This window comes from Oncorhynchus masou, chromosome 22 (genome assembly GCF_036934945.1).
Source record: "Oncorhynchus masou masou isolate Uvic2021 chromosome 22, UVic_Omas_1.1, whole genome shotgun sequence".
Classification (NCBI taxonomy): Eukaryota; Metazoa; Chordata; class Actinopteri; order Salmoniformes; family Salmonidae; genus Oncorhynchus; species Oncorhynchus masou.
In genome coordinates, this window is record NC_088233.1 from 58,386,616 (window position 1) to 58,405,731 (window position 19,116).

The 19,116-nt window shown below is 40.2% G+C and overlaps 1 protein-coding gene and 1 long non-coding RNA gene across 2 annotated transcripts in view; both read left to right on the forward strand.

Moving 5' to 3' along the window:
• The window catches only part of b4galnt4a (beta-1,4-N-acetyl-galactosaminyl transferase 4a), a 493,079-nt gene that overhangs the window by 182,809 nt on the left and 291,154 nt on the right, over window positions 1-19,116 (forward strand). The gene's annotated exons all lie outside the window — the stretch shown is intronic.
• On the forward strand, window positions 1,435-4,259 carry LOC135509737 (uncharacterized). The gene is made up of 3 exons (XR_010450968.1): window positions 1,435-1,753; window positions 2,363-2,847; window positions 2,968-4,259. It is a non-coding gene; the product is annotated as an uncharacterized LOC135509737 (long non-coding RNA).

Genomic DNA, 19,116 nt, shown 5'->3' on the forward strand with positions numbered 1-19,116 from the left:
AACATGCATTTAAAATGGGACTTTCCTCAAGTGTTCCTTCAGCCACACAACCAGAATAGGGCTCAGGGTCCATCTAGACGTCTGTGATTTAGATTCAGTATAACAGTGATTTTGAGGCACCCTGGACTTGTTTAAAAAAGCACAAGGCTGTACCGGTAGAGCTATTGTACCGCTGGGTCTTCCTACCTCTGTTTTATGGAGGTGTTAGTGAGACTGTCAAATCCCTCCCCAGGCAGTTCTAAAGATTACTTCTCCATATTAAATACAAAACCTGCAGTAGGTGAGCTCTCCTCATAGACAGAAATGGACAGAAAGACAAAGAGAGGGTGTGGGAGGGAGTTGATAAACATTTCTTCTCCATATGACAAACGCACAACACCGTCAGTAGGTGAGCTCTCCTCAGAGACAGAGAGGGAGCGAGAGTGGGAGAGCGGAGGAGAGTGAATGAAAGAGAGATGAACAGAAAGACATGGCGAGAGAGAGAGTGAGGAAGATAATGAGAGGGTTGAAGATTTATCATCCATATTAAATATAACAACTTCAGTCTATGCAGAGACATAGATGTAGATAGAGTGGGGTAGTGAGTGAAAGAGAGATGGAGCTACAGATGCAGGGAGAGAAAGAGTTGATAAAGATTTCTACTTCATATTACACGGAACAAAAATATTAATGTAACTTGTAAAGTGTTGGTCTTATGTTTGATGAGCCGAAATTAAAGATCCCCAGACATTTTTTAAATGCACTAAAAAGCTTATTTCTCTCAAATGTTGTGCTTAAATTAGCTTACATCCCTTTTAGGGACAATTTCTCATTTGCCAAGATAAATCCATCCAGCTGACAGGTGTGGCATATCAAAAAGCTGATTAATCAGCATCAGTTCCCAACAATATCCAGCAACTTCGCACAGTCATTGAAGAGGAGTGGGACAACAGTCTACAGGCCACAATCCACAGCCTAATCAACTCTATGCGAAGGAGTTGTGTCGCACTGCATGAGGCAAAAAAATACTGACTGGTTTTCTGATGGTGTCTGTGATGCATATCTGTATACCCAGTCATGTTAAATCCATAGATTAGGGCCTAATTAATTTTATTTCAATTGACTGATTTCCTTATATGAACTGTAACTCAGTAAAATCTTTGAAAATGTGACCCGATTCAGGAAACTCTGCGTATATCGCAGGTCATGACTTCACAGGAGAGCCTTTGGAACTTTTTTTAATTTATTTTTTATTAAAATACATTTTGGGGGGCAGAAATGCCATCTCCAGTATGTGAACGTTCATGTGCCTTCATATCAAACTTGTATGTCATCTGTAAATACGAAGAAAATTGTTAAATTACAGGCCTAGTTGGTTTAGCCACAGAGAAAGTGAGCAAACGTCCCGCTAACCATGATTGGCTGAGATAATGAGTGGGCTGGACATGCCGAGAGATGAGTTCGGATTGGCCTTTCTACTGCAATATTTTTAAAAGATATAATGTTAGCCATGGAGAACTGCAAATATGTTGCTACTGCTCTCAATAACATTGCTGCCCTGAATTTATCAGGCGCTATTGACAAAGGTGGGAAAAATTTGTGATGGACTACTTTCTGAACGAGGAATGCTGGCTCTCTCACTCTGAAATTAACATGTTTTATAATCAGTGGAACACAACGGGCCAAACAAGCTGTGCAAACTAAACGGAAACAACACAGGAACTCTTATAAAAGGGATTGCAGTCTGCCATGAAGCTTTCATCCATGTATACAGGTAAGAATCTAGCTACAGATTCAGATATTATACATTTCTTATTTAGGCAGAAAGTAGTTTTCATTGCAAGCTAATGCTTGCTGTTAGCTAGCCATTTGGAGTTCGATGGCTGGCATGCTAGCTAATGTTTAACCTATTTGGTTAACTTTAGCTTGCTATGACAAACGGTTTGTATTGCTAGTAATGTTACTCTATGGATTAGGATTATAGTTCATTTTTTAGCTAGCTAACGTTAATGTGACTGTCTAAACAAAAGATCCCAAGTTAAAGCTTGCTGTTAGCTAGTTAATTTTAGCTGAGGTTAGATGGCTGGCTTGCTAGCTAACATTAACTTATGTGTGTAATGTTAGTGATGTTTTCTCAGAATGCCATTTTTGCATTGCTCGTTATAGCCTAATATTAGCTAGCTAACTAGCTAACATTGAACCTATTGGTTAACTCTAGCTATGTCGATCGCTTTATACTGCTAGTTAAAGCTTGCTGTTAGATGGCCGGCTAGCTACAGTAGCTAACATTACCTGTATGAACTGTGTGTAGTGATGTTCTCAGAATGCCATTTCGCATGTATTGCATAATAATGCTAAAATATTTCTCTGGAATATCTTTCAGCTTCAATCAGTAGAACACACCTGACTGTAAGCCACCAGCCATACAGTCATCAAAAAGAGAGCTAGCAAGCAAAGGCAGCAGCGCAGTCATCAACTACATGCACCGTTTCTTCACCAACGTCCTAGTTGGAAAAACAGCTGTGGACCTGAATTGTGATAACTGCAGTGGCCAAAACAAGAACAAGTTTGTGCTCTGGTATTGTGCCTGGTGGACCACCAGAATCTGGACCTTCACTTCCTGATCACAGGCCACACCAAGTTTGCCCCTGACTGGTGCTTCGGCCTCATCAATCAGTGCTTCAAAAAGACCAGAGTGAACACTGGGATTGCTGGTGTTGTGAAGGACAGCACTGTGACAGGGGTCAACATCCCAGAGCTGGTTGGACTGGAGGATGGTACAGTGCCGGTGGAAAGCTATGGTTGGCAACAACACCTTACTCTGTACTCCAGGCCTCTGCCACAGATCAAGCAGTATCAGCAATTCAGGTAAAAAAATATATATATATTCATTGTATGAGGTTATTCTTATCTAAACTTGGGAGGTGAATTGATGTTTGTGCAGGGTTGTAATGTTTTCAAATTTTGTTGTTGTTCTCTGTTTTACAGCTTCGTTGCTCTGGAGCCTGGTGTTGTCGCCAAGGAGTGTTCGGACTGTTGGGACCAGGTTTCAGCTGCTGCGCAACGCTGACATCCTTCCTCCCATAGATGGTCTGCCTGTAAAAGCACCACCTGGACTGGACACAACTAGACAAACTATATTTTTGACAAGATCAGGAAGTTTTGCAATGAAGAGACTATAGACATCACATGCCCTGTACCAAAGTCAAGGACAGGACAGAAGCAGGCTCCCTCCGAATATAGATTCCCTTTGTTCATGCGTGGTTTGGATGGACCATACATGAGCTCTATCTGTAGTGCCTCTATTCACATGACTCTCTCCTAAAACACACGCCATATGTTGCTGATACTTTTGTTTACCCCGCTGCTCAGCCAGTTTACCTCTGATTGTATGCATTTTATTACCTCGTCTATTACTGATATCATTATTGATATTGTTTTTTTTTACATACTGTATATTTTATCTATATTGACACTATCTATTTCTGATATTGCTACTATGCAAGTAACTATTTGGCTGTATCATTTACACCTTTTGTAGAGACCATCCACTTAGCAAGACTAAGAGCAAAATATTGATATATAAAATCAATATTGATGTGTGGTCGTAACATGATTTTATGACATACCACAATAATATCTTGTGACTGTATCCAGTGTCCACCACATAAATATATGGAGCATGCATCAGTTTATGTACTGTAAAAAAAACTCACTCAGGTTGCATGGCCTTAATTTATGTATGGAATACTATGTGATACGTGCGTGTGTAACAGTATATAATGTATGCTACTGTAGTGGTGTGAAGGTTTTTGGGCAGTGGTGTAAAGTACTTCAGTAAAAATACTTTAAAGTATTACTTAAGTTGTTTTTTGTGGTATCTGTACATTACTTTCCTATTTATACTTTCCTACCCTATTGAACTTTTACTTTGCTACATTCGTAAGGAAAATAATGTACTTTTTACTCCATACACTTTCATTGACACCCAAAAGTACTTATTACATTTTGACAGGAAAATTGTCCAATTCACACACTTATCAAGAGAACATCCCTGGTCATCCCTGCGGCGTCTGATCTGGCAGACTCACTAAACACACATCCTTCGTTTGTAATTATGTCTGAGTGTTGGAGCCCCTGGCTCTCCGTCAAGAATAATTATGAAATTGTGCACTCTGATTTGCTAAATATAAGGAATTTGAAATGGTTTATATTTCAACTTTTACTGTTGATACTTAAGTACATTGTGCCCCTGGCTATCCGTCAACTAATAAATAAATAAAATATATACAATTGTGCCGTCTGGTTTGCTTATATAAGGAATTTGACATTTGTACTTTACTGAAGTGACAGTTTAGTACTTTTTAAGCGTCATCTAATATTTATAAAATATTTGTATCTGTTTACCTGGAATGTTTCCTTATTGTAGGCTACTACCACTTTTAGTCTTTTAGTCTGGCTTAAGAGGGTGGGAACAATGCTGAATGGGTGTAGACAAAGGAGAGCTCTCTAGTAGGTACCAAAACATTCTAAAGCCCTTTTCTCAAAAGTGAGATTACAAGTTAATCAACTTTCAAAGCAGAAATACTTTCCCATTATTCTTCAACTGTAGTGTATGACATTCCATTTTGTAGCTCTGAGTCTCTATTTTTATCCAACATAAAAATTTAAAAAACAATTCCAAATATTGCTACCTAAGACCGAATCCAGGAGGTGAGTCACATTTGTGTTCAGTATAGATACACCAAAGTGTCTAAAGGTTCCCTGGAGGGCTTCCTGAACACGTTCTTAGCCCCACTCGCCACCTCTGTAGGTCTGCCTCTAAATCTATTCAACACAAGCGTTATAAAGCCCAGCTGAAGGTCTACAACAACAATGTTGGGGTTTTGTAAGATCCATTCAAAAAGTGGAGCATCAGAATGCTAGTGTGCTGTTTTATCTTGGCTGTGGGATGCATAACTGACAAAGGATAAATCAAAGGGAGAAAAAGAATAGCCACCATTTTGCAAGACAACATTTTTATTTAGGGTTGTCGATGATATTAAAGGCATTCTTCATGGCATTATTATTAGTTAGAATTCTAACTTCTTTATAAAACAAATCTAATTTCTAGAAATACAGCCAATACTATTATGACCGCTCTATACACATCCAATACTAATTTGACTGCTCCATACAGTATATAAATCAATTCGCCACAGACACAACTCTGGCTGTTGTGTGGTCAGTAAAGCTGGCCCTCAAGTATTTCACAGGCCAGTGTTGGTCCACACGGTCCACACAAAGCCCTCGTGTGAGTCTGGATGTTCATAAATACATCAGGCATGGCTACAGGGGCCTGTCCTTACATCCACACCCCACCACCAGGGGCTATTTCTGGGCCAGCAGGAATCCTGTTTACTCTCATACTAACACGTTTTCCGCCAACTTTACCATTTCGTCAACCTTTCGCTGTTTCCTTATATCTGAAAGTTTTTGCCTGTATCAAAGCTGAAATGGTTATTACCGCCTGCCGACCTACAGTGGTTCTTCCTTTAAAAGTTACAAGCTTATGCCACGACCGTTAGTGGTAGATGGTGGCATTCTGTGATTTCACCACAAGGGGGAGTTAGAACGCTGATCTATCGGTAGTCTAAACTGTGGCAATTAATGGAGGTGTTTTCAGTCTGAGAGTCTCTCTTCTCTGGCACTAGAGTCCTGCACCAAGCAACAACAAAAAACATTGGCAGTCCTGGAGTTAAGAGAGAACTTCGGTAAATACAATGGGGGAATGTGGACAATTTTTTTTTTTAAATAGGCACGGTGAACTTTTGGTTTCTCTCGCTCTAAAAACAGAAAAAAATCATTCAAAATAACGAACTGGCTTTATTTACAAATTAGTAAGAATGTCTCACCCCATGTTTAAGAATGGCCCTTTTCCCTTTATTCAGATAACAACTGATCACTTTCAGTTATTTGAAACAAAATATTCTCCAAATTATCTTGACATTTTAAGCAAGCCATAGAAAGCTGGTTGCAATTTCACTTTAATTGTCACGCCCTGACCATAGAGAGCCTTTTATTCTCTATGTTGGTTAGGTCGGGGTGTGACTAGGGTGGGTTATCTAGGTTATTATATGTCTATGTTGGCCTGGTATGGTTCCCAATCGTTGTCTCTGATTGGGGATCATATTTAGGCAGCCTTTTCCCACTGGGTTTTTGTGGGATCTTGTTTTTGTGTAGTGCCTGTGAGCACTGCATTGACTTCACGTTTCGTTTGTTCTGTATTGTTTTGGTGAGTTTAATTTATTAAACATGTGGAACTCTACGCACACTGCGCCTTGGTCCATTTATTCTTTAGACGATCGTGACATTAATCCACCAGAAAAGACAGAAGTAAGGAACTTGTCTGTCGGCCCTGCATTAAAGACAAAGAACATTGTGATAAATAAAAATCTAGGTTGCTGGCCAATATTAAAAACAGTCAAATGCATTTGTGAATTCAAACGCTTTATTGTTTAATTATTTAAGGCTCATTTCTCTTCTCTGTGCTGGAGTTCTTTTAAGAATAAAGTAGGCTAATAAAGGCAACAAATGGTTGCTTACTTGGACACCCAAAGTCATTGTTATAATTAGATTTGAAGCAATAGCCTACCCGCGTGTGGTCGACTATTTCAGCTATTTCTGCTCTGAGACAAGTATGGGGACTGGTCTTGATAAATCAATTAGATTTTATGTTTCACTGAATCTCCATTTGGGTATTGGTAAACCTACAATTAGGGTGTGGAGATGCTAGGATTATTTTGCTCTTCACTTGCAGTCACTTAGTAGCCTACTCCCAACCGGTCACGTTGTACAGCGCCAACTTTTGAAAGCAAGTCACCGCTTCCCCCCCAGCCCCCCATGTTAACAAAACATTTTATCTATTTTTTATTCTCCTATTTTCTTCTCGTTAAATAAAAGGTACTGTAGTGCCCAGATACTTCCCACTTTTCCCTCAGCTATACACCCATGGCTCTTCCTATAACATCTGTCTCCATCTAATCCTTGTTTAGTGTTACTGAATCAGGCACTGTCTGTCAGATATATACTTTTTTGTTTTTCTTGGAATAGAAACACCATCATTGTAATCAAATTAATTAAGCTACATTTCTTAAAATCAATCCCATATACTATGTTCTTACAAAAAAGGTTTTTAAATTCTCTAGTACAGACAATATTAATAACAGTCAAAAGCTTCTCAATGATGCCCTCCGGTGGTCAAACTAGCACTAACTAGCATTAATGGCAGCAATGGCTGACACTTAAATAATGTGCCATAGAATTCTGCAGCAGCTGGCAAGCTGTGCTGCAGTATGACGCAACTTTTAAAGGAAGAACCACTGAAGTAATAATTTCTGTAAACTTCTGCCTACAGCTTAGTATGAAATGTAGCCGTAATGGTGAGGCAGCATTGGCACACACTACACTCTTAAGCTGTTTATGATTGCTAGGCAGTGCCAGTTAACCATCCTCCTGCCAGTCCTAAACTTTGCTAGACATGTCTCGCCCATCTCTTCACATATTCCACCACTAAGCATGCACTGTTACACTAAGCATGCAATGTTTTCTTTACCACAACTGGGTGGGTCAATAAAGTATTATTTTGCGAATAAATATCACTGAATTACAAAAATATTGGAATAAAGTAGGCTAATGCAATTAAAGGCATGTCTGAAATTGTTGCTTCCTCAAACTCTCAAAGTTATCCAATCGTTGTAGTAAATTTTAATCAATAGCCTATCCACATGTAGTCAACTAGATGATCATTTCAGCACCATTTGGATTGGGACAGCGCCATTGCACTGCTTTGAAAAAAGTGTCTGAACTCGTCTTGATAAATCAATCAATGTCAGATTTTTGTTTTCACTGAATCTCCGCAGCCTACAATTATATGGGGGAAATGTTAGCTGAGTTGAGGTGAGTGCTGCTCATGATCATCTCGTCTGGTTGGCTCATTTATTAGAACATTTTGCCAGCATTTTATGTAGTTTAAAACCTCTTGGCGCACCGATCCATTTAGCGGGATAATTTTTGTCAACATGCTGAATTGCAGAGTGCCAAATTCAAATTAAATTACTAAAAATATTACATTTTCATTTAATCACAAGTGCAATATACCAAAACACAGCTTAGCTTGTTGTTTAATCTGTCACCTGGCATGTCAGATTTCAAAAAAGCTTTACAGCGAAAGCAAACCAAGTGTTTATGTTAGGATAGCTCTCTCAGCAGACAAAACATTACAAACAGCTAGCAGCAAAGTAGATTGGTCACGAAAGTCAGAAAAGCAATAAGATGAATCGCTTACCTTTGATGATCTTCGGATGTTTGCTCTCACGAGACTCCCAGTTACACAATAAACGTTTGTTTCGTTCGATAAAGATTATTTTTATAATGGCGCATTTTGTTGAGTAATCCACAGGCTGATGCAGGTCACGACGGGCAGACAAAAATTCCAAATACTATCCGTAAAGTTCGTAGAAACATGTCAAACATTTTTCTATAATCAATCCTCAGGTTGTTTTTACAAGAAATAATCAATAATATTTCAACCGGGTGGCAGCCTTTTCAATAGGAGAGAGAGAGAAAAGGTCTGCTCCAAGCTGCTCGCGCATGCAAAACTCTGGGGACACAGCCATCCACCGACGCAATGTGATCATTCTCGACTAATTTTTCAGAATAAAAGCCTGAAACTATGTCTAAAGACTGTTCACACCTTGTGGAAGCTATAGGGAAATTAATTTGGTTGATATCCCTTTAAATGGTGGACTGGCTTGCAATGGAACAGAGAGGTTTCAAAATAACAGCATTGGATTTTCCTCAGGTTTTCGCATGCAATATCAGTTCTGTTATACTAACAGACAATATTTTGACAGTTTTGGAAACTTTAGAGTGTTTTCTATCCTAATCTGCCAATTATATGCATATTCTAGCTTCTGGGCCTGATAAATAGGCAGTTTCATTTGGGTACGTTATTCATCCAAACCTCAAAGCCCCCTAGTCTCAAGAGGTTATTAACAAGTGGATTACTTTGCTCTCCACTCAAAGTCACTAGTAGCCTAATCCTACTCCCGACCAAAAGCCTGTGACTTCACTGACTTGTCTAAATCAATGTGCTTTTGTTCAACTGAATGGTTTCTGGCTGGGCAAATGAGTGGAGGTGGTATAGCTCGAGACTCAGATGCTTTTGAAAATATAATTGGTATTAATTGATTTCATTTATTTGGACATAGCATAATTCAACTCAAAATATGCCTTTCTGTTGTTTTGAAAATACATTTTATTTGCCTTATAATGTTTCTTAGGACCTGCCTAAAATAATTCATAATAGATTTTTATTTTTGAATGTGTACATTCAATGGATTTATCAAAATAGATGCCCATCAGCAAACCACTACTACCATTCGTCATCGGTATGCTGGCATGCACACGGGAGGTGCAGTTGAAGTCGGAGGTTTACATACACCTTAGCCAAGTACATTTAAACTCAGTTTTTCACAATTCCTGACATTTAATCACAGTAAAAATTCCCCGCCTTAAGTTAGGATCAACACTTTATTTTAAGAATGTGAAATGTCAGAATAATAGTAGGGAGAATTATATATTTCAGCTTTTATTTCTTTCATCACGTTCCCAGTGGGTCAGAAGTTTCCATAAACTCAATTAATATTTGGTAGCATTGCTTGGGTCAAACGTTTTGGTTAGCCTTCCACAAGCTTCCCACAATAAGTTGGGTGAATTTTGGCCCATTTTGAAGGTTTGAAGGTAGGCCTTGAAATACATCCACAGGTACACCTCCAATTGACTCAAATTATGTCAATTAGCCTATCAGAAGCTTCTAAAGCCATGACATAATTTTCTGGGATTTTCAAAGCTGTTTAAAGGCACAGTCAACTTAGTGTATGTAAACTTCTGACCCACTGCAATTGTGATACAGTGAATTATAAGTTAAATAATCTGTCTGTAAACAATTGTTGGAAAAATTACTTGTGTCATTCACAAAGTAGATGTCCTCACTGACTTGCCAAAACTATAGTTTGTTAACAAGACATTTGTGGAGTGAAAAACAAGTTTTAATGACTCAAACCTAAGTGTATGTAAACTTCCGACTTCAACTGTAATTGTAGGCAAGAATGTTGAAAAAATCGGCCTGTTTGTAAGGGCGTGATATTAACAATGTCCCAAACAATTACAGCTAAAATATTGTGTGAACGCAATATTTTTGAGACGAATCAGAGAGAGGGAGAGTGACCTTCCTACACAATGGTGTCTGTGCCTCTCATCCTAGCTCCTAGCCAGGGATTAGCCAGGGTACGTTACTTTCTAAATATAATCCATTACAGTTACTAGTTAGTTACCTGTCCAAAAATTGTAATCAGTAACGCAACTTTTAGATCCCCAAACTCAGTAATGTAATTTGATTACTGTAGTTTTGGATTACTTTCCTTTAATAGTCAATAAAAGAAGACAAAAAGGTCCATCAAACGCATCTGGTGTGTCATCATAGTGGTCTCTGACTTGGTCAGACTCGCTCAGGTGGAACAAACTTAAACTTGTGCCTTTTTTCAATGCTGAATTGTACTCATGGATACCGTGTTTAGCAGCTTCATTCAAACTGCACAGTGACATACAAATGGTATCAACCAGTTCAGTTCATCTGACTCTGGGGAAGTAGAAAAAGGGCCCGATGTTTTCCTTTAATGCCATCGTGAAACAGTTGTGGACTATTGACGCAGTCGTGAAATCCCTTTGTAGTGTTGATTAACGTTTACACTCGTGGGAATTGGTCTATATGGATAGGGCTAAATTTAAATGTTTCTTACAGAATAAATGTGAGAGCATAATGCATAACCATGGTACCAATTGAAAGGGAACAGTTTAGAGATAACAATTATTAGACCAAAGGTGAGGAGGACACAACAGATCACCTGACTGACACAAGACTGAATCCAAATATAACTGATTTTATGTGCCTTTTACATTTACTGCACTTTTTGCCTCATTTGTTGATAAATACATCTGAAAATACTCTGGATACGTTCAGTAACATGATATGAATATTCCTGGAAAATGTGGGGTAGGTGCAACATGAAAAAATAATTACAAGGGTTTGAGTGAGAGGATCGACTGGTGTCTCCAAGTGGCCACACATCTCACTGAAGTGTGCACAGTTTCTAGTCACTTTAATGCACTTTATGACTCAAATAATAGTCTTTAACTATAAGGGTCTTTTTTGAGCTCTCCTAGCTGTGCCGCAATCCAAAAACGGTCCATTATAAATCACAACCTGGGTCAGGTGGGTATACGATTGTTCTATTGCCAACAGTGTTGGGCTTTCACAATGCAATTCAGGGAAACCAATCATAATTTTGATGCGCATAGAAAGGAGTCATAAGTGCATTTAGGTGCGTGTAGACAAACACAGGCTCATTCTGTTCAAAACAACCCAGGGTATGACGCCATGTCATCGTGTAACTGTACATCAAACACAGTCATCATAAACGTTGGCACTGTATATGACATTAGTTTTATGATTTGGAAATGTGCACATTTGGACTCACTGGTGTTTGGCTTGCTTGTATGACATCAAAGCGGTATTTATTATAATCCTCATTGTCTCGTCTTTCAAAATACATAAGAGTCTTCTTAATTTACAGCCTTTCCCTCACCCAGACAATGAACAAATTCCCCAATTAGCGGGAGGGATGGGGACGACTTCTTGTCGCACGAGATGCTCAAATTCAGAACGGCTGTCAGTCAAAACCCATACAGCGCTGTGAAGCGCAGCGCCAGAGCATGTTACTGTACAGCCGCTGCATCCATTTTAGGCGTTCATTCATTTTAGACGTTAGGCGTTAATCAGCCAAATCTGACATTTTTCAACTCGTATACTACGAGTGTAAAGTGTTAAGTCGTGCAGCTACTTTGGAATGTTGTGAAGCCGTTCTGCACTATTCGTGCAGTTACAGTGAGCTCCAAAAGTATTGGAACTGTTGGCTCTGTACTCCAGCACTTTGGATTTGAAATGACACAATGAGGTTAAAGTACAGAGTGTCCGCTTTAATTTGAGGGTATTTTCATATCGGGTGAACCGTTTACAGCACTTTTTGTACATAGTCACCCCCATTTTGTGGACCTAAAGTATTGGGACAAATTCACTTATACTGTATGTGTATTAAAATAGTAAACATATAAGCATTTAGTTCCATATTCCTAGCATGCAATGACTACATTAAGCGTGTGCCTGTACAAACGTGTTGGATGCATTTGCTGTTTGTTTTGGTTGTGTTTCAGATGATTTTGTGTCTAATAGAAATGAATGGTAAATAATGTATTGTGTCATTTTGGAGTCACTTTTATTGTAAATAAACACGTCTACATTAATGTGGATGTTACCATGATTAGGGATAATCCTGAATGAACTGTGAATAATGATGAGTGAGAAAGTTACAGACACACAATATCATACCCCAAAGACATGCTAACCTCTCACCATTACAATAACGGGAGGTTAGTATTTTTTGGGAGGGTATGATAATTATGCCTCTAACTTTCTCACTCATCATTATTCGCGATTCATTTGATGGTTGCATCCACATTAATGTAGAAGTTGTTAGAAACATATTCTATTCTTATTTACAATAAAAGTGACTCCAAAATAACATACATTATTACATTATTTACTATTAATTTCTATTGGGCACAAAATAATCTGAAACACAACCAAAACAAACTGCAAATGCAAAATACCCTCAAATTAAAGCTCACAGTGTCACGTTCTGACCTTAGTTCTTCTGTTAGGTCTTTGTTTTAGTATGGTCAGGGCGTAAGTTGGGTGGGTTGTCTATGTTCCTTATTCTATGTGGTGTTTTTGTGTTTGGCCTGGTATGGTTCTCAATCAGAGGCAGGTGTTGTTAGTTGTCTCTGATTGAAAATCATACCTAGGTAGCCTTTTCCCACCTGTGTGGTGTGGGTGATTGTTTTCTGTTGAGTGTTTGTATCTGCACCAGACAGAACTGTTTTGGTTTTGTTCGTTCACTTTGTTGTTTTTGTTCAGGGTTCATTTACTTTATTAAAAAGATGGACACTTACCACGCTGCGCATTGGTCCTCACCTTCTTCCACCACTAACGACCGTTACACACAGTCTGCCCTTTAACCTGATAATCATTGTACAATGTCAAATCCAATGTTCTAGAGTACAGAGCCAAAACAACAACAAAAATGGTCCCTGTCCCAATACTTTGGGAGCTCACCTGTACCTGTAGCAGTGGTGCAATTCTGAACACCCTTGTATGTACATTTGGACAGCAGGGAGTGTCTTGAACTCAGGGGCCCTGTACCCCCCCTCACAAGAATCAAGACAAATCACAAGACAAATTAGGCCTATGTGGTTAAGCATCCACAGAGGGCCAGATCACAGTGCGAGAGGGTGGGTACTCAGCAGGGAGGGAAACAATAAAATTGTTCTTCCCTGATAATACCAGTAAGTCTGCTCTGTACCTCCTGTTTCTCTATGGGAGGGTTAGAGGGGGATTCGAGTGGGTGTAGTAAGAGCAGGTGCTGCTGCTCTTGCACTTGGACAAAGAGAATGTGGTAAAGAAAAGAAAAACATCTCTATTTTATTTCCTCTTCTCTACAAACACCCTCCTCTACCAGAGAGATTCAAAGAGAGGAATGAGGCCCTACCAAAAAACAAAACAAAACACAAAGAAAATGTGTTTTTTCACACTCAGGCTCCATCTCCTCTCCCTAATCTCCATGTCTGAAGCATTTACCTCAAAGACTAAAGGAGTTAACGAGAGATTTGGCAACCTAGCAGCGTGGACGGCTTGAATGCTATGAATTATGGATGCGAAGAGTGAAGTCTCTGGATTTGCGTTTTATTTTTTTCTAGCTCTTTATTCTCTTTAATTTCCTGTATTCACGTGAAAGAGCTGTGCATTCACTGGGGTTCCCGTGGGAGCACCTCCTACTTTGGTTTTCATCATCATGGCTGTTTGTCTGGATCACAGAAAGAGAGGCTGTGCTATATCTCTTTGGACACTGAGGGGGTTTTACGTTTCATTTCTGGTTTATTTTTTAGAATGTGTATGTCTATTTCGCCCATGTATTTCTATAGGTGTGAGCAGCAGAGTGGCTCCTATAGAATACTTTCTTTTTTTTTAAATCTGGGGTGAGCAAGAAACATTACAATCTATACCACAACCATACCAAGGCAACATTCTAGTCAGTTTATTGCTATTATTACACAAGACACCAGATTTTCAAGAATAAACTATTGCTTAAATAAATATACCTACCCTCTCTGCTCCTCTTAAGGTTTCTTGTTGTTTGTCACTTGCTCTGTAAGGGGTTCTGTTCCACTTTGAAACAAATGCATTTTTGGTTGGTTGATTGATTCGGATGGTTTGCTCCATTATTAACCTCTGGCACATTCCATTGGCCTGTATGATGTCTGGGAGCTGGTCAAACCACCTTATACATTTTAATTTAATTGATTAATGGGTAAAGGTCAGGGCCTGGTCTTAGCTCTCTCTCTCTCTCTCTCTCTCTCTCTCTCTCTCTCTCTCTCTCTCTCTCTCTCTCTCTCTCTCTCTCTCTCTCTCTCTCTCTCTCTCTCTCTCTCCTGTCTACTCTCTCTCCTCTCCCTCCCTCTCACCCTCTCACACTTCCTCTCACCCTGTCTTCCCCTAGTTAGTTTCTCCTGTTGATAAAATGCCTGTGGGCCTCACTTTTCATTGATAAGGCCTGATTGATCTCCTCACTGATCCATTGTTGCCTGCACCCCCAACCCATCCTGAAGCCCCTCACCCCAGAGAACGCTCCAGTGTCCAATGACAGCGAGCTTTACACCACTCCAGCCAACTTTACACGACTCCAGCCGACGGTTGGCATTGCGCATGGTGATCTTAGGCTTGTGTTCGGCCATGGAGACCCATTTCATGAAGCACCCGAAGAAACAGTTCTTGTGCTGACGTTGCTTCCAGAGGCAGTTTGGAACTCGTTAGTGAGTGTTGCAATCGAGGACAGATGATTTTTACGTGCTTCAACACTCGAAGGTCCAGTTTTGTGTGCTTGTGTGGCCTACCACATCGCGGCTGGGCCGCTGTCACTCCTAGACATTTCCATTTCACAATAACAGTACTTACAGTTGACTGGATCAGCTCGAGCAGGACAGAGATTTGACGAACTGACTTGTTGGAAAGGTGGCATTCTATGCCACGTTGAAAGTCACTGAGATCTGTAGTGTATCTCGGTTGTGATGGGATCGGACGACAAATGAAAAATCTATATTTTTAGATGGACACAGAGATATAGATTGATTATTAGTGTGTGTGTGTGTGTGTGTGTGTGTGTGTGTGTGTGTGTGTGTGTGTGTGTGTGTGTGTGTGTGTGTGTGTGTGTGTGTGTGTGTGTTGTGTGTGTGTTTGTGTGTGTGTGTGTGTGTGTGTGTGTGTGTGTGTGTGTGTGTGTGTGTGTGTATATGTGTGTGTGCTCATGTGCATGTCTGAGAGACTATTTGGATAACAGTCCCAATAAAGAGAAACGGATAAGATTTTATCCCTCCTATTATTTCCCCACTGGGCACTTATGCCAATTTGACGCTGGTTCAAAGTCATTTAATTGAAATGGCGTGGAAACAACGTTGATTCAACGAGTGTGTGCCCAGTGGACCGTCTTCTTTCTCTTCTTTTTCCTATCCCTCTCTCCATTGATCCATGTGTTCCTTGGACTGATTCATCTTATAAACAGATCCACTCCACTCTCCATGACTACAGTAGTGCCACACATCAAGTCAGTCAAGCGGTTTATTCTTTTTGCCAGGTTTTTGATTCCTTTAAGCTTCCTTCTGGATTTATTCTGTCGTTAGACAAGCATTCGGCTTGATTTTCCTCACATGAGGTAGTAGGAGTCCATGATTATTGACGTTCCAGGTCGATACAGCAGGCATGGAGGCGTGTGATGCATCCCAAATTGGTACCCAATTCCTTATGTAGTGCACTTCTGTTGACCAGGGCTTTTGGCCAGGACCCATAGGGCTTTGTCCAAAGTAGTGCATATACAAGGAATAGGGTGCCATTGAGAAGCAGGCATGGGCTGGACTACTGTGACCCCTCTCAGTCTGGAGAGAAATGTGCATTTTGGATTGACAGGGGTGATGCTGTGTTTATTGCAGTGGGTGCTTCAATTGTTTGTGGGAGCATGGAAGCGTGTGGGGGAGTGTGTGTGGGAGTGAGAGAGAGGGAACTGATGCTAGCGTCATGTTTATATAATGCAACTTATCAAAACGGTACTGGCGACTAATCCATGTTCACCCAGGCCAACAAGACCAGCACAGAGACCAGCACACGCAGGCCAGTCAAACAATCACCACACACAGGACCGATCCCAGCTGTGTACCTTCAGACAATCATTAAGATTAAAAGTTATCTCGTGAGAGATAGGACAAATTTTTCTCAACCAAAATGAAGTGCAGAAGGTGATAATAAAAATATAGCTCTGGTTTTATACAGTGAATGCATGCAGGGTGTTTGTGCACTGTTGGATAATGCATGATCACACACGCACACTGTAAGAGAAGCCCCTGATGAAACATTACAGTTTCAAGTGGAGCGTCGGTTTAGAAGTCGCCTGACAGCAGCTCAGTGACAGGTCTAGGATTAGTTTACCGAACCATAACCCTAACCTTAAACATTAAAGTAAGAGACTTAAGACCTTGGATCAGTGTGTACTTGGAAGCTGGCATTTTTCAAAGTCATCAAGTGGCAACTGTGGTTGGCATATCGATAGGGTGTGTCTGTGAACCAAATGACACCTTATACCCTACATAGTACACTAATTTAGTAGGTGGGGCCAGGTCAAAGGTAGTGCACTATGTAGGGAATAGTGTGCAATTTGGAACGTTGGTAGCGTATGGCTCTCAACACTATGGTGGCCTGACAGGGACATTAAGCACCAAGCTGCAGGTGCATTTTTAATTACTCTCGGTCTGTTGTTGTCATGGAGATGAAGGAGGTGAGGGATGTTTGCAGATGGCTGCTCACAGCACATTTCCATAGGGGGAGAAGGACAGAGAGAGAGAGACAGAGAGAGAGAAAAAAGAGAGAGCGAAAGAGCGAGACCATACAGGCCCATACCCAGTACACTACCATTGTGTGTGTATGCATGCACTGTAGGAGTGTATATTTTGATTTTTCTAGGTCTGTGAAGTGTTATTTTATGTATTTATAAGAACGGGATGAATAAAAGAGAGAGACTGAGACAGGAAGGCAAACATACTGGAAGGCAGACAGACAGGAAGGCAGGCAAACAGACCGGCAGATAGACAAACAAGTGGGCGGACAGACAGAAAAAGTGGGCAGATGTGATAATGTCAGTGACATGTCCTACAGTGTGTGTGGAGGAGGGAGTAGTGACTGACACACGAAGCAATCAAGACACAGTAAGAAAGAGAAAGAAATGCAGAGACAAAGAGATACAGTGGGACAAAAAAGTATTTAGTCAGCCACCAATTGTGCAAGTTCTCCCACTTAAAAAGATGAGAGAGGCCTGTAATTTTCATCATAGGTACACTTCAACTATGACAGACAAAATGAGGGGAAAAAATCCAGAAAATCACATTGTACGAGTTTTAATGAATTTATTTGCAAATTATGGTGGAAATTAAGTATTTGGTCACCCACAACCAAGCAAGATTTCTGGCTCTCACAGACCTGTAACTTCTTCTTTAAGAGGCTCCTCTGTCCTCCACTCGTTACCTGTATTAATGGCACATGTTTGAACTTCTTATCAGTATAAAAGACACCTGTCCACAACCTCAAACAGTCACACTCCAAACTCGACTATCGCCAAGACCAAAGAGCTGTCAAAGGACACCAGAAACAAAATTGTAGACCTGCACCAGGCTGGGAAGACTGAATCTGCAATAGGTAAGCAGCTTTTTTTGAAGAAATCAACTATGGGAGCAATTGTTAGGAAATGGAAGACATACAAGACCACTGATAATCTCCCTCGATCTGGGGCTCCACGCAAGATCTCACCCCGTGGGGTCAAAATGATCACAAGAACGGTGAGCAAAAATCTCAGAACCACACGGGGGGACATAGTGAATGACCTGCAGAGAGCTGGGACCAAAGTAACAAAGCCTACCATCAGTAACACACTACGCCGCCAGGGACTCAAATCCTGTAGTGCCAGACATGTCCCCCTGCTTAAAACCTGTTAGAGATCGGGCTACTTTTTTCAACATTCTGTTAAAAATCACGCAACATTTCAACGTCCTGCTACTCATGCCAGGAATATAGTATATGCCTATGATTAGTATGTGTGGTTAGAAAACACTCTGTGAAGTTTCTAAAACTGGTTAAACGATGTCTGTGACTATAACAGAACGTGTTTCGTGGTCAAAATCGCAAAGAAACCTGATCACAAAATCGACGAAGAACAAATCAATCCGCCAGTCTCTGTATTGTCTATTGCAAGGTATAATAGATAGCGAACAGCTTACAGTTCCTACAGCTTCCACACGATGTCGCCAGTGTTGTGATTTCTATGCAGGTAAATCCTTGGTCATAAGAGTAATAGGCACATCCTCTCGTCGGGTACACAGCAGGAAGAATTGAAAGGGGGAACGTGGACTACGTTTTCCAAACTTGCTCCTATTGAATACAGATCGCTCTGTGATCAATTTGATCGTTTATTAACGTTTACTAATACCTAAAGTTGGATTACAGAAGTAGTTTGAAGTGTTTTGTCAAAGTTTATAGGCAACTTTTTTAATTTAAAAAAATAACATTGCGTTTAGAAAAAGTGTTTTTTCCTGGATCACACAGTCTTCATAAATGGACATTTTGGGTATACAAGTACTGATTTAATCGAAAAAAATACCCAATTGTGATGTTTATGGGACATATAGGAGTGCCAACAAAGAAGCTCGTCAAAGGTAATGAATGTTTTATATTTTATTTCTGCGTTTTGTGTAGCGCCGGCTACGGTAATTCTTTTGTTTACGTCCCCTTCAGGTATTTCGGGGTGTTGCATGCTATCAGATAATAGCTTCTCATGCTTTCGCCGAAAAGCATTTTAAAAATCTGACTTGTTGGCTAGATTCACAACG